We start from the raw sequence: 16346 nt of genomic DNA on the forward strand, positions 1-16346 counted from the left end.
TAACCCTTGATAATGTATTTATAATTTCCCATTATTTTTAAGAAAGTCCAGGTAAAACAAAAGATATTACTGCTTTAACAGGTACCCCAGCCCTTTGGATCAAGATCTACTGGTTTTGAAATAGCAGGGGTCAGTACACAAAGAAAGCATCTGGGGATGTTTACCACAACTTTCAAAACATGTTACTTGAAATTGATTTTCTCAAAGATCATGTCTCAAAAATTCTCCTTGTTCTGTGGCAAAGTATAAAACAAAGCCATGGTCCTCTGGCTTTATGAGTTAAAAAAATGAAGCGAAAGAATTAAGATTGCTCAGCTGGTTTTCTGGACTTAAAAAATTAAATCCTGTCTTTACATGTAGGCTGAAAACTATTACACAAATGAAGAAGGGAACATTCCTTGGAGATGTGGCTGATTATTTTCCTAAACTGATATATCATCAGCAGCCTAGAAGTTACCCTTAGAAAGAATGTGGCCTCACAACATTTAACTTTGTATATCCAATCCCTTTTTAAGAGTCTTTGTTTTCTTAAATTGGTATTTGAATTGTATTCGGCACTTATTTACTGAGGAAACAGCTGTGTATTGGTACAGGAAGCTGCACAGGTGACAGTTTAATTTAGAGAAGCGTAGCAGAATAACTTCTGCAAATACCACATTAAGAATTGATTCTCTAAAAAAAAGCAGTCACAGTTTTGTTCTTACTGCCAAAAAGGTATTTGCCTGTCCTATATTTCATTCTGGTTTTCCTGAAGTAGGTTTCCTAGGAAGTTCTTGAGGTCAGCAAATGAAATGTGCGTAGCCAGCCTTATGGAGTTACTAAGAATATTTGGCAGTAGGCTTTAGGCTTCTGGTTCACCAGCACAAGTTTAGGTAGTCAGAGACAAGGAGGGGTGACAGTAGGTGACACAGATTTTGTGCTGGAGTAGCACTGTCTCCAGGGAACCACATAGGCTCAAGCAACAGCTCTAAGCACCTCTGTGCTTAAGGCTAATTTGCCATTACAAACACTCAGTCAGGTAAGAGCATTCATAATTGAGTGTTATATTAATACGGGGTTGCGTTTCTTTAAGGAATTATAAAATTCTGGCTCAAGAAGAAAAAGGCAGTATTAGAGGCTGCGTCTTTTAGTGCTGAATCATCTCAGACAGAGAGTCTGAAGAAAAGATTGCTGTTGACTGCTTGTATATATTTTAAGTTATACCTGGTCTTGTAAGTATAGAGCAGCCACTGGATACTACAAGAAGGGAGCCAGTGCTGTATGTCCTATTATCTGGTTTCTAATCCACTGCTGGTAAGTCCTGCAGAAAACTGTTAAAGCAAACACTAGCAAATTAGCCCATGTAAAAGACAGGAAGAAAGAAACAGACCAGAAATGAAGCACTACAGTGTAGAGGCACTACATGTTATTGATTGATTTGCTGTCATGAGGATTGCATTGTCTTGCATTCACCACCAGTTTCTAACTCCCAGCCATGTGTATGTATAAAGCATGGGGGTTTTGGTCTGGTAATTTTTATATTCCTTATAATCTCTGCTCCTTTGTGATTTTCACTTTGGTTTTGATACCATACAAAATACATCTTGCTCTGAAAAGTGTAAGAAACTGGCGATAAAAATCATTTGTGAGTGAGCATTGGCAGAGTCACCTGGCAGAGAAACTGGCTTTTAACCTTGCATAGGGAGGGAGGATCTGGTTGAGTACTCTGCAGTAGATGAAGCTCTGCTGTGCCATGGGACAGCTGGAAAACTCCCTGGCAGCTGAGATGTGAGATATGCCAACTTCTGTCTGGATTTCCACAGTGTGTGTCTGGTAGGACAAAGTCCACAGTCATGTTAGGCTCCCATTCTCAAATTTTTCCTCTCATGAGCAGCTCTGCTATCTTTAGATGAATTATTTGCTGCTACTTCCACCAAGCCCTAGTTCCTCATTTAACAAAGGCACATTTCCTGAAATTTTCTTCTACTTTCCAGCTTATTAAAAGGGATAAAGCTTAGAAGATAAGAAGAAAAAGCCCATACAGTCAACTTTCCACTATTCTTGTCATGGAGATGTGTAATCATGAATTACTTTAAATGGGAAGTTTAATGGAAAAGGACTAAAGTATTTTAATGGAAAGGGATGGTTAGCTCAAACATAACAGTGTGTAAATGCATAAGCTGAAAGGTTCAAAAGCAGCCAAACCCACTGCAGATCTCTCTAGCCCAGAAGCAGGAGGCTGAGTAATACTTACGTTTACATGGCTGGACCCAGGTGGTGCAGTCAGGCCTCAATAGCTGCTCTTTTATAACACCACTTCTGTGGCAACAAAGAGCAGACATGAGTTTACTGGGGTTTGCTAGCTCAGGCTCAGTCAAGGCCTTTCTGGACCAGTTGCAGCCCTACACCTGCCTGCTAAGGCACTTTTGAAACCACATTTCATTTCATTTCATTTCATTTACTAAATGACCAGGTAACCCATTCAGAGGCACTGGAGCTGACTGCTCACATGTACATCACATTTGATGAAGAATCTCTGCATGGATCACAGACAATGTCCAGCACATCTTTTGTATTTTTACTTTATAGGAGAAACTCCTTTCCCGCATTGCAGCCTGTGTGTTCCTTCTGTGATCTTTATAGGAGGAACTACACACACAGCTGGTGTACAACTGCTACCTAAAAAGGACCCATATCTCAGTGTAAACAAAGCACAGAATAAATGGTTTAGCTGTATAAAGTGACAACATAATAAACAGATTCTCTTTTCCTGTACATTCATTCCAGAGTATCTGCTTATATTTGAAAACATTTATGGTGTTGAAAATGATTTTTAATTGTTCCACAGCATCTGCTTCTTTCAATAGAAAGTAATAGCTGGCCACACTCCATATGATTCTTTATTCAGGCAGTGTTGCAAATTTAAACAGGAATTGGGGAAACTGCAAGGAAACACAGAGCATAATGAAAATTCAATAGCATATGATATAATTAGGCCATAGCAGTGCAAAATCCAGCACAGACTTAGAGGGCTGCTCCCCCAGACCAACAGCAAGATGCTATGCTAGCTAGCAAACCACAGTGCGCAGGGAAGACAAGGCACCTCTGAATGGCAATGCTGAGCAGAGAGTTATGTCAGTGCAAAACCCTGGCAAGGAGACACCTAATTCCTGCCATCAGCTACCTAAGGTAGGGCAGTGCCAGACTTCCCTCAGAGGTGCACAGTGGAAGGACAATGGCAATCATCGCAAGTTGCAGCAGAGGAAATTCTGCCTAGATATGAGGACAAAAATGTTCACAGTGAGACTAATCCAATGCTGGAAGAGATTTCCCAATGGGATTGTGGAGTCTCAATTCTTGCAGATATTCAAAGCTCAGCTTCACGTGGCCCTGAGAAACTTGCTATACTTGATAACAATTTGAGGAAGAGTTTGGATTGGATGACACCCCAATGTCAGAAGTCTCTTCTGACCTACACTGTCCTGTGTTTCTGTGGACCCCTGTCCAGAGTCTGGGATGCTCATGGAGAAATGCAATTAGGAATATTTGTTTATTTGGAACCCATCACCAAGAAGTCTCTCCCAAAGAAAAGTCCTGTAACCATCTCCTCAAAAAGGAAAAAGCAAGAATAACAGTTTATTTTAAAACTCATGACAGTGGTGATGCCAGTACCCAAGTACTAGATCATATCCTGATGCCTAAAGCACTTGCCCAAGAAATGGCTATCCTTAGTGACCTGAGTGGGCCCAAAAAAATACAGGGAAGCCATTAAGAAATAAGGATTCTGAAGAAAGGTTCAGGGACATGAAGGAGCCTAGGCCTATGGTGAAAGGTTAATGTCTCCTTCCAAGAAATAATATCTCCAATCTGGCTCATCTGGCTCTGGACTGTCTTTTGCATGGGCTGAGATGAAGGAATAGCCATGGAGATGGGGATATGCCAGGCTTTATTTCCTTCCCAGCTCTGCTGTAGCCCCTGGGCTGCAGTCACACTACCCCTGGTTGCTCCCTTCCTGGCCCTTTGACTCATGTATAATTTATTCTGCCAAGAACCAGCTTCAACAACAAGCTCTAAGTTTCCTCCCCTCCCACAGATGCTTATTAGGCTGCTCTCTTGGGAAATGTACACTTGAACTTCTCTAGACTGAGGAAGACTTAATATTGAGGTTCCCCTGGGCAGGCACCCTTAACCACCATGTGGCATTAACTAAAAAACCTCACATGGTTGTGCCATTACCTCCTCTATCATAACTAGGGCCTGTTTTCAAAGAGCTTGGCCCCTGCTGAGTTCTGCAGGCAGCCAAACGCCATCCGTGGGTGTTAGGTGTGCTCTGGGAACAGGGAATGGGATGGGCCCTGAGGGAGTGGGGCTGAGAGCAGCCAGCTTCCTGTATCCCGCCCTTCCCAGCACCCGGACACAGAGCCATATGGGCTGTGGTGCTTCAGGCCAAGCAGTGAAGCAGAGCTGGAGGTGCCCAGGCCGTGTCAGGACCTCCCTATGAGCACAGGCAGCCACAAACTTTGGGAGCAGATGCAGAGTCTTCTTGGATTTCGGATTTGAAGACAGGTGGCTGCCCGACGTGCGCTGTGACACAGCCAGTTTACACACCTACAACTTCTTTGGACTTTGATGCTCACATCCAGTGCTCTGCTTGAATCGCATTTTGGGCATTGTGCCACTTTCTTAAATGCTCTGCAATCCATTACTTCCCTCTCCTACTAAACCCTCTCAGCTACTGTCCTTTCTTTCCTGCCATGGTACCCTCTGCCTGGGCTCTCCATGCAGTTTTTCCAGTGGGCAGTTTTCTCTCCATACAGCTCCCCAGCAGACTGATCTGCCTGGGCATGGCAGGACACTCTGGTTGTGTGACCAGAGTGGTCCTGGCACTCCAGTTACTGAAGTAGCCCACAAGACCCACAGACTGCTTCAGAGGGACCCCCAGGTTCTGACAGATCCCTGTAACTACCAGAAATAACTTCAGGTCTAGACTGAAAAAAAAAGCCCCAGCCTGTACCAGCTTCTGACCTTCGACTTTCTCTACAGCTCAGCCTTTGCCTTCTGCCATACACACCATGTGCTATAATTTCTTTTTTATTATTTTTCACTTGTTCCAATAGAGCATTACTACAGTCTCATGACAAAAGCAGCATGGACCAAGTGTGCCATCTAAGTTCTTTGTGACCACATTTAAATATTAAAATTATTTTTGATTTTGTTCTTCAGAGAGTGAAATAATGTCTTTCAACTTACTCTTCTGTCAGAAATGTGCTGAGACATCTGTTTGCAGACTAAACCTCTTGGTTTTCCACTTTGGACGGCACCGGTGGCACTGGTGGAAGGCATTGGTGTTCCGGTATCCCCATCCAAGTTTCTTTTGTGGGACTCACAAATCTTTCCATCCTTGACACTTGCATTACAGCAAAGCAGGGAATGAGTCAGAATCTTAGTCTAGGAAATTATCTAATTCCCTTGTCACAGAACATGATGTGTGCCTACTTCTTCAATTACTTTGTCTCTCACTCTTCTTGACAAAACTGCTATTGTTTTGGAAACATTTTGACTTAAAAAAAATAAATCAGAAAACAAATTCATTTAAATGAAAATTACACCCAGACTCCTACTTCACAGTTTCCTATTTTGGGGTCCCATTTAAAAAAACATCTTTAATCTCCATGTACTTTTCCTGTTCTTTCTCAGTGATGAGGTCTACATGGTACAAAATGTACCATGAATAGTAGTACTCTTTTATTATTGAAGGCCATGAGATGACAGCCTTCTGTACTCTACCCTATGAGACTCCAACTAGAAGTTACAAAAACAGAGCAAAAACAGAGTTTTCCTCTTTTGAAATAGCACAATATCCATTAGTAACAAGAGACACAATTCAAAGAAACTTCAGGATGAAACAGAAGGGCTGGAACACTGCAGAGAATAGCAGAAACCAAATCATACAGGGACTGGAGCGAATGACACAGGGACATCCAGATAGGGTTACCTAGAGACAGCACAGCACTAACTACACTGGCACATGGCCAGAGATAACAAGCCTACTTACCCCACTACTGAGCAAGGTATGTTTTTCTCTCCAGTGCTCAACGATCTGGCTGGATTTACCATCTTGGGTTTAATACCAGTGACACCAGATGTGAGTGTACCTGCTCTGCAGTCCTGGTATTGGAAAAACAATTGGAAAAACCCAAGGGGGCTCTGCAGATAGCCCACTGGAGTCGAGCATAGCTCCTTAAGATAAAGACTTTATTATTAGCAGGGTGAAAAAGATCAGGGTGGGAAAGACTAGGACAGTGGAGAAATAGGAAGGAGGGAGGAACAGGACTGCCTCATTTAACACTGATAAGGTCACTTTAGGTGTGCTGCTTAATTTTGTCCTCAGACTCTGCAACATAACTGCAGAAAACCTGCCAGAGCAGAGCTGGCTCAGCAAGCAGTGGACCTGTGCCTGCGTGACATTCCTCCTAAACCCACAAGTGCTGCTGATCCCCAGCTGGCTCTGCTGTCCAGTAGAATAATGTCCAAAAACACCATCAAGTAATTGAATGTTAACTGGCCTGGCAATTTATGGTGCACAGATGGTGGTATAACCATGTAGCAGAGAAGTGTCAGGGTCAACTACCAATGGGATACTTTTAAAAACCTCAACAAAAGGGCTCTCATACTAACCTGGGAAGCTACATCATGTTTTCTGTGTTTATGATGGGCACTATTTTCCACTCAATAGACTTCCTGTGTCTGTCATACACAAACACATTGGTTTAACCTGTGTGTTGGTACTCACACCTGGCCTTGATCACTAGTAGCTCAATGGGAGACCTCCCTCTAGGCTTCACAAGGGATCTGGCCCTTTCTTTCCCTTGTGCACAAACAGTGTGGTGCGTCTAAGCCTTGAGGTTTAGCCTTGAGAAGTGCCCCTGAGGCTGCAGATTCCTGCGCAACCTGTCCCACAGGCATAATTTGAGAAAACTCTTGTGCAAGCTTGGTCTCAGCATTAACTGTGCTAAGTGGTAAAGCATTTTCCTGCCTCAAAACAATTTCACTCCAGTGGTCTGAACAACACAAGGATCTGGAGAAATTACAATGCCCTTCTCAAAGTACAGTTGTCCTATCCCTCGTCTCATATAAATCCTTAAACTGCACACAAAGCAGGAGAGTGGAAAGACAGGATGAAGAATCCTACAGAAAAGACGCCACTAAGATCTACCTCATGCACTACTAGAATACTCATAACTTCTTACAACAAATGTCAATGGTAGACTAAGATGGAAGAATTAATTATTTTTTTTACTGTAACATGCTTAGCAAATTCCACTGGAAGAGTGCACACTGTGAATTACAGTTATATGTTACCACTATGGCTCTGCTGTGCCTACCACCAATTGTCAAAAAACACTAATATTCTCCTTTTAATTCTGACACATTTTCCATTGAAACAAATGGAACTTTTTCCATTGCTTTGACTCTGTAAAATGCCTTCTGAATAAAAACCATACAATAAACCATGCCTTCTGAATAAAAACCATACATGTTACAGTTATTTAATAAGTAACTACCATATACAATTTTATAATTATATGTTCATAGTTATACAGTAATAAATAGATACTTATATAATGTAGTTAACTATGAAGTTAAATAGCAGTTATAGCTCACTTTAGCATGAAAAGGAATATTAAAATTTTACTGGATTGATTTAACTACATTTGCTAGAATGTTTTACATGTACTGCCTGTCTCTTAGCTGTGCTCAGAAATTAAGTGCAGGTTGAATAACACAGGGATTAACACATGGGATTGAACCAATCTGTGAGTCTTGCGGTCTGTCTTGAACAGGAAGCAAGGAGACAAAGGTGTTTGAAAATCCATAACTGTTTCAATTCTGAGTTCTATTTCTTCACACTTTGTAAGCACTGAAGAGATCTCCAGAGCGCACACAGTTTAGCCTCTCCACTGGAGCAGAATCCAAAATCCGTGTGTGGCAGATGTTAGTCTGATCAGTTCTTACGAACTCCCAGTGAAGGAGATTAGCAACACAGCCTGCTTCTGCTTAGCCACTAGATTATATTTTTTTTAAATATGTAATTTAAATCTTCTTCTCTGCAAATCAGACTCTGTTTTATACACATCCCAGTGGGCATGTTAAACATTTATTCACTGATCTCTTTAAAACAACCTTTAAGCACTACCAATGTTTTTCCTCTTCACGACATCTTATGCTGATCTACAGTAACTGAGCAGCTGGCCTTCAGTTTTAAAAGACCTGTTCTGCCAGCATCAGGCACTTCAGGGGACTGATGACAGCCAATCAAGATTTATGTTTTTCTGTTAGAGTGTTTTGTGATTTTAATGTGCTTATTTTCATAGTGACAGTAAGTCTTTGTGAGCTTACAGCTCTGATGGTAACTTGTACAAACCAACTGAGGATGGATTGTGTCCTTCAAGCAGCAAGATGGGTTTTGCACTCTCAGAAAACATACTGGGTAATTTTTTTATGATGTTCTCAGTTTTGCTCCTCTAACAGAGTTAATTTCACCTTAAAAACAAGGGAGGGAGAATGAGAATTAGAACTTTGTTTTCTCCTAAACAACTTTCAGTAGAAGGTGATTGAAGTTTTTAGCGTCATACAACAGGATTTTTAATTCCAGCCAAAATGTCAGGTAAGATGTTTTGCCTTCAAGAATGGTCTACTCTGTTTTTTACAGAGGTCTGATGCATTTATTTTATGTCAATGGTCAATCTGTAGGACATTCCTGCAATCATTCTTGGTTTGGCATGGAAAGGGACTGCTCTAGTCTATGAGACAATGGAAAAAAACCCAAACCCACTAATATCAGGGTTCCTAGAAAATTTGTTCACAGAGAAAACAAGGCATCAGTTAGTTATACTGTCTTTTCAATGGCTTAGAGATTTATCTTGAACTTACTACCTGAAATGAGTCAAAACTGGTTGGCCTAGATAACTGAGTGAAAGCTGTGGGACCCAGATTATTATCCACCACACCTCCTGACTCTTGGCATAATTTGGCCCATATGGGAAACAATTATAGTGTTTCTGGACCTCACAGGAAAGGGGAAGATGAAAAAAACTATAGGGAGAGTAGAAATTAAAAAAAAAAAAAAAAAGTCTGGAAATAAAAGAAAATAGCATCAGGATAAGATCCTTTTGATATACTGAGATTTTTAAAGGACAAAACAAAATGTGTTTTTAGGCTTCCTTCTGGCCTAGCATGCTTGTCCTGAAAAGAATAAGCCTCACTGCTGTTCTAGGCACTAGTACATGGAACTGCTTTTCAGGGAAGCATAAGGGGTAATTTGTAAGCAAGCAGTTGCATAAATTTTACAGTGACCTTGCCACTAGTTACTGTGTGGGTGATGATAGCATGAAGCTGACTGACAAAGAAGCTGATAGGGGAAGAGTGCAAAGAAGTGAAGTCTAAGAAGCTGGTCCCTGAGTTGGTGCTAACCTAGGAGGGTTAAATGAAGCAGACTTTTCTTGGACTGCCTGGGCAGATCATTTGCCTTAGGAATCAAAGGGTGAGCAGAATAATTCAATAAAATAGGTTTATTTCCTAAGTATTGTAAGGAAAAAGGCAGGAATGTTTTGCTTAGGGATAAACTGAAATTATGTGTAGAGGACAAATTTGAAAGCAGATAACCAGTACTTGATTTTCCTTTGATTCAGATGTGCCAGCCAGAGGCTGGAAATTGTCTCTAAAATCAGGGTGAACTTCTATGAACATTCAGTGCTTCTTGTGGACACAATCTTCCTCAGACTATGGTCAGGGTTATAGCCAGCACTCAGGGTGTCAGTGCAAGACAGAAGCTCGATGACAACAACTGAAGACTTGGAACAAGTGCCAAGAAAGCTTTGAGGGAATTCACGGCCTGAGAGTAATGGAAGAACTAAATAGTAAAGCAAAGGATAAGGTTTGTACTGGAGGCAACTTAAACAAGGGGAAGCAAAATGTGCTCGATGAATATCAGGTTGATAACCAGGGATTTTGTTGAAACTGTTGAGCTAGATTTGAAGGCCACACCAGGATGGAGAAGGGGAAGAGGGAAGCCTAATTAGTGAGATGGAGTCTCTGGATGAAAATAAAAGTCACTGACAGGAAGAGGAGGAGAGCCAGAATGTAAGGCAGGGGATTGCTAATGCTTGGTGGTATCAGCTGTGATGTACATCACAGTAACATACAGTAGGAAGAAAAGTCAGAGGGAAGATATGAAAAAAAATGACAAAAGGGAGGAGAAGGGTGCAGCTATAGGGGGAGGAACCATTAGTTTTCAAGTTTGCTCTTCTACGCAGTTCAGTTTCCCTCCTGTGTGGAAGAATTTAACACTGAAATTTATCCAAAGTGTTTCATGTCATTGTGGCTCAATTTGTGATATTTTTTCAAACAAACAACAACTTTGGTAAATGTTCCCTTAACACTGTTCTGTGCTGCCATTGCTGAGGTCCTTCACAACATGGAGTGGTAGAAGCCAGATGCTAGCTGCACAAGCAGGGTGGAGTCACCAAGCACTGCTGTTATCGCGTGGCAACTCACACTGTGAAGCTGTTGAAAATTACTCATGTTTTAGTAGTATAACTGTGCTACTTTTCCTGATACTAAATGCCCTCTACATGTGAAATTTACTGGGGATGATAAACAAAAGCTTGTTGCCAGTTGTTGTTCTGGCAGAGAAAATAATTTTTAAAATGCAAGTTCATAATTTTTGTCACTATAATTGTGTAAATTACATTCCTGATCCCATCAGATGCCTCCCCTCCTAGTGCCAGGCTCCCAGCTTCCAAGTCTGCCCCAGAGCCCCATGACTCTCCCATGCTCCACTTCCCTGCAGTCAGATGTAATTATCTCACAGTCCTTACTAAACTTCAGTTCTTCTGCCTCTACCAGCATAGTGGTGTCCATCAGCAAACAGCCTTGCTAAAGCAGAGCCTGGTCTTCTCAGAACAAAGGCAAGACAGTGGAAAAGGCCCCACAACAAAAGAGTTATCTATATAAGTTTGTCTGTCTGCCTCCCACTAAGGCTGACTGTGATGGCTGCTTCTCTGATTTCAGAACCTCACCCCACATTGTCCTGTGCCCAGTGGCAGCTCCTGACCTCTGACTGCATCCTCTTGGGAACAACTTCTTAACTGTTTGCTGATCTCTGGATTTACAAGTATTGCAACCAGCAAAGAAAAGCGTGGAGCTTTTCACTGAGCAGAATATAGGATGCTCAAATGGAGCAGCTTGTCAGTGCCTGCCAAGATATTGTTGTCTGCAAAGTCACTGTACAGGCTGACAAGTTTTGGTCTTCCAATAGTCTCATTTAATTAGACCAATGCTGGTTTGTCAGGAAGCATTATCCCCTCTAGAAGTCAAACATATTAGCTTCATTTTCAAGGGTACATTTAAATGCAGAGAACATGATGCAGAGATCCCCAAGCACTGAGCTGATTTGGCAAGTCCACATAGCACAGCAAAGTACTGTGCAGATATGCCAAGTGGGACTGCAAGGCAGAATAATCATGTTCAGCTGTCACAGCACTCAGGGCTACATCCTATCTGGTTCAGTGCTGGCCTGCATGGAGCTTTGCAGTGTTTCCCAGCTCTTCAAGCTGTGGGAATAAATTGTACTGCACCAGCATAGACACCTTTGTGCACACCCTAAGCTGCTGATCAGATTCTTAGATTATTACATGGCAACTCCACTCCATCCCAGCCTCCCTCTTATAATCCATCCTTCCTTCCTTCCTTCCTTCCTTCCTTCCTTCCTTCCTCCCTTCCTCCCTTCCTCCCTTCCTTCCTTCCTTCCTTCCTTCCTTCCTTCCTTCCTTCCTTCCTTCCTTCCTTCCTTCCTTCCTTCCTTCCTTCCTTCCTTCCGCCACTTCCGCCACTTCCTTCCGCCACTTCCGCCACTTCCGCCACTTCCTTCCGCCACTTCCTTCCTTCCGCCACTTCCTTCCTTCCTTCCGCCACTTCCTTCCTTCCGCCACTTCCTTCCTTCCGCCACTTCCTTCCGCCACTTCCTTCCTTCCGCCACTTCCTTCCTTCCTTCCGCCACTTCCTTCCTTCCGCCACTTCCTTCCTTCCGCCACTTCCTTCCTTCCGCCACTTCCTTCCTTCCGCCACTTCCTTCCTTCCGCCACTTCCTTCCTTCCTTCCTTCCTTCCTTCCTTCCTTCCTTCCTTCCTTCCTTCCTTCCTTCCTTCCTTCCTTCCTTCCTTCCTTCCTTCCTTCCTTCCTTCCTTCCTTCCTTCCTTCCTTCCTTCCTTCCTTCCTTCCTTCCTTCCTTCCTTCCTTCCTTCCTTCCTTCCTTCCTTCCTTCCTTCCTTCCTTCCTTCCTTCCCTCCTTCCTTCCTTCCGCCACTTCCTTCCTTCCGCCACTTCCTTCCTTCCGCCACTTCCTTCCTTCCTTCCGCCACTTCCTTCCTTCCTTCCTTCCTTCCTTCCTTCCTTCCTTCCTTCCTTCCTTCCTTCCTTCCTTCCTTCCTTCCTTCCTTCCGCCACTTCCTTCCGCCACTTCCTTCCTTCCGCCACTTCCTTCCTTCCGCCACTTCCTTCCTTCCGCCACTTCCTTCCGCCACTTCCTTCCTTCCGCCACTTCCTTCCTTCCTTCCTTCCGCCACTTCCTTCCTTCCTTCCTTCCGCCACTTCCTTCCGCCACTTCCTTCCGCCACTTCCTTCCGCCACTTCCTTCCTTCCGCCACTTCCTTCCTTCCTCCCTCCCTCCCTCCTCCCTCCTTCCTTCCCTCCTTCCCTCCTTCCTTCCTATCTTTTTAAGACACAGACACCAAAAAAGAAATGTTTTATTCAAATAAAATTAAAATCTAGTACTAGATATGAATGAGTAACAGCTTTGGCATCAACCTAGATTAGTAACCCGAAATTCAAGAAACTGTTCCTTCTAGCAGGTCCTAGCAGAGCAAGGTACAGGAAACGTAAGAAAATTTGCCATCTTGCAAAGTTTTTGTAGCACTGACTGTGTTCTTGAAAAGCAGCCAGCAATCCATCCTATGCACTTGTAAATGTTCTGCAGCTACTCTCTTAATAACTCAAGGATGATGGATGAGTGTAAGGTTGGGCAGCTTTGTTTGATAGCCTAGGGGAGAGAGAGGGAGGGAGAGAAACAAGTATCAGCAAATAGATTGTGCAACATACAAATAAAAAGAATTACACAATACACTATATTTTAAATGAGACTTCTGGAATGTTGTCATTTTCAGCAAATTGATGTTGCTTAGAATAAATTATCAGCTAATGCTACCAATAAGTTCATTTCAAGAGAGACAAATGGGTCTGAAGCATTGCCCCCAACAGTGCTTAAGAGTGTCAACAATGTAGAGCACTATTTACAACATGTTGCATTTTCTAAAAAGAGATAGTCCCTTCACATCAGCCTTTTATCCCCTTTGGAGCTTTAGCAGCAATTCAGGAAAATGGGCTCAAACGTGAGGTGGAGGGGAGTCTTGAGGTCTTCCCACACCTCAGAGGCAGTCTGGAGTCACTTTGTTAATTGCTTAATTCTGTGATTTTTCAAACCCCTAGGAGACACACAGCAAAACATTTTGTAGCCCAAATATTCACAACAGGTAAACTAGAAACACAGCCACTACTGTCAGTAGGTTTAAATTCAATAGAAATGGGGACTGTCCCTCTGCCTGGAAAATGCTGACATTGTTAAGATTGTGAAAGTTCATTTAAATCTGTTATGAATCCTTCTACTAAATATTTATAAATTATTTTCTGCTCAAAGAAAAAGACTTAACAGTTCTTTTTTTTTCCTTCAACTCTTGCAACTTCTGATCTGACCTTCTTTCCACTCTCTCTCCTTGAACTGAAGCATCTTTCTTGTTTTATGATCGCCAGAGCACAACATGCAAATAATGAAAACAACTCTTGTATTAATTGGAGTTATGGAAGCATGCATTTTGGAATTAGGAATTTGTGTAAGAAGTATGGGAATTGTAATTATTTCAGATCTAGTACATATTCGCAAACCAGCAAAAGTTTGCACAAAGAATATGGTCATGAATGGTAAAGCACAGACCACTGGTTTTGTCAAGCAAACCTCCAGTGGGAAGGTGAGCACCTACAAGTGCTTTTGATGTTTGGGCTGGGCTCAGTGTTTCACATAAGTAATACACTTTTTATGGTGTATTAATTTTTTTAATGCATTTTTAAAAATTTTTAAAGTGTTTTTTACACAAACCAGTAAACATTGAATTCATGTCTTAATGAAGAAGCAGCACAATAGCACATGCAAAGGGTCCTAGAACGCACACTTAATAAAATCAACTTCAAAATGCCTCTTGACCTCAGCTGTGACATCAGCAGTCTTTGTGTATTGAGAAGTATATTGTATTTGTATATGAGAACAGATGTCTGAAGTTGCCTTGCAAAGGAAGAGAAGGTTCTGAAAAATGGAAGAAAACATTTTTTAAGGGCTTGTAGACACTGTGCAGCTAATGGTAGAAGCACACTATTGGCTAAGTCAGTCTTAAAATCAGTCAGATTAAAATCTGATAGCAGCTCTGAACTCCTGACTGACATTATTCACACAGAGCAGCTTCTGCAGGGAATGTTTGCCAGACTCCCTACAAGAAAACTCCACCTGACAAAGGTGGCTATGAATGAATCTGACCTGTCCCCCTACTCTTTGCCTAGGTCATCTATGGCATTTCAAGCATCACTGAGGCTCTTTACCACTGAGACCCTTCATGGCCACTACAAAGGATGACAGTTGCAGAGTGAAGACTACAATCAGCTTCAGTGCTCTCAGACACAGTCCCCTGAGGTACAGAAATCACTGTTGTAAGAAAAAGCTATTTAGGGCAGAAGTAGACCTGGTTTTTAGAGCTCTGAATCTGAAGAATGAACTTCCAATAAGCTGAGGACCACCACAAACCACAGAATTTCCTGTTCCAACGTATTTGACCTTGTCTTTCTAACAATAATAAAAAGTGCTGGTATCCGACCAAGAGAGACTGCTGCAGAAGCTTCACCACCACTGCAAAGCACGCTGCCAGGGCTCAGTGGATGATCAGGCTGTATGTATGAACAGCAAATACCCTGAAGGGGCCAATAAGAATATGCAAGTATCCTTTAAATCTACAAACTTTGAAGAAGAAAAGTTACAGTGCTATCCCTCCTAGAGAATTCCAGCTAGTGTGCTATTTCTGCTGTTCACCATCTTCAGCTGCCCATGAGGCAAATCACTGTTTTCCAAGGAAGGAATGAAAAAGTTGTCACCACATTTGTCGTACTGAAGCACAGTTTTTATAACACAGACAGATAAAAACAGTTATACTATAGTTTTGGTCACACCTAAATGTTAACTATTTTTACTCTTATTTTTTCCATCTATGCAGCTCAGGAGTAGAGGGCAAGACTCACATCTACTTTTTGGGTATGGAAACTGAAAGGATCAGACAAAGTGTCAGACAACTTAAGCAAGTGCCTTAATACATATCTATATGCCTTCTGCTAAATACCAAATTAAAGGCTCTGTAAATATGAGTCTAGAAAGCAGAGGTTCCTCAGTCCACTATTTAATTAATTCCTCATTACCATATATTGAATATTATAGCACCAAGTAATCCACAGTGATTACAGTTTTCTTTTTCAAATCTGGAGTTCAATGATGCAGCTGACAGCAAAACAACCCCGAGATTTCTCAAAAGCAAAATAACTTATATTTATGTCTTAATTTGTAAATGCATTTCTGAAAAACATCATGTGATGTTACCATTAGGAAGATCCTTTAAGAGTTTTTACTACCTCAGCATTAAATACAGAGAATCCTACTGGAGTGGTAATAATGTCATCTCTTTCTTTCTAAGGAAGCCTGTTTGACTTGACAAAAAATGTATTGTCAAAAGCATGGCAGGCACAGATGGCTTGGGAGATAACGCAGTACAAGCAATCATAAGGTCTGAAACTCTACAAAGAGCTTCAAAGAACTACCTCAAATTCCCATATAACTTTTATTCTTATGCTATACTTCTTATGAATTTGTTAATATATAAGTATTTATAGAAATGCCAAAATCATGAGATAACCTTACTTTTGTGAATTTTCTTATTTTTATTTTTTTTTATCATTATCTTTCCACACAGTTTTCTTTGACAACTGTAGCTAGTCTAAGATGTTGTGTGTATGACTACATAGTGACTTTTGTTGGTCTTCTTGGAGACTTCTAACATAATAAAAAATAAATAATAATAATTAATATCTACCTATCAGATACAGCTTCTTCAGTGAAGAACTAAAATCAAAATTACAACTTTTGAGGGAGTTTTCCAAAACTAAAATAAAAGCTAGAAATACACTCATCTGTAACCAGGTCAACTTATCTCATAGCACTTGTT

This window comes from Pseudopodoces humilis, chromosome 6 (genome assembly GCF_049639895.1).
Source record: "Pseudopodoces humilis isolate 2021_Gansu_Grassland_sample_001 chromosome 6, ASM4963989v1, whole genome shotgun sequence".
Lineage (NCBI taxonomy): Eukaryota > Metazoa > Chordata > Aves > Passeriformes > Paridae > Pseudopodoces > Pseudopodoces humilis.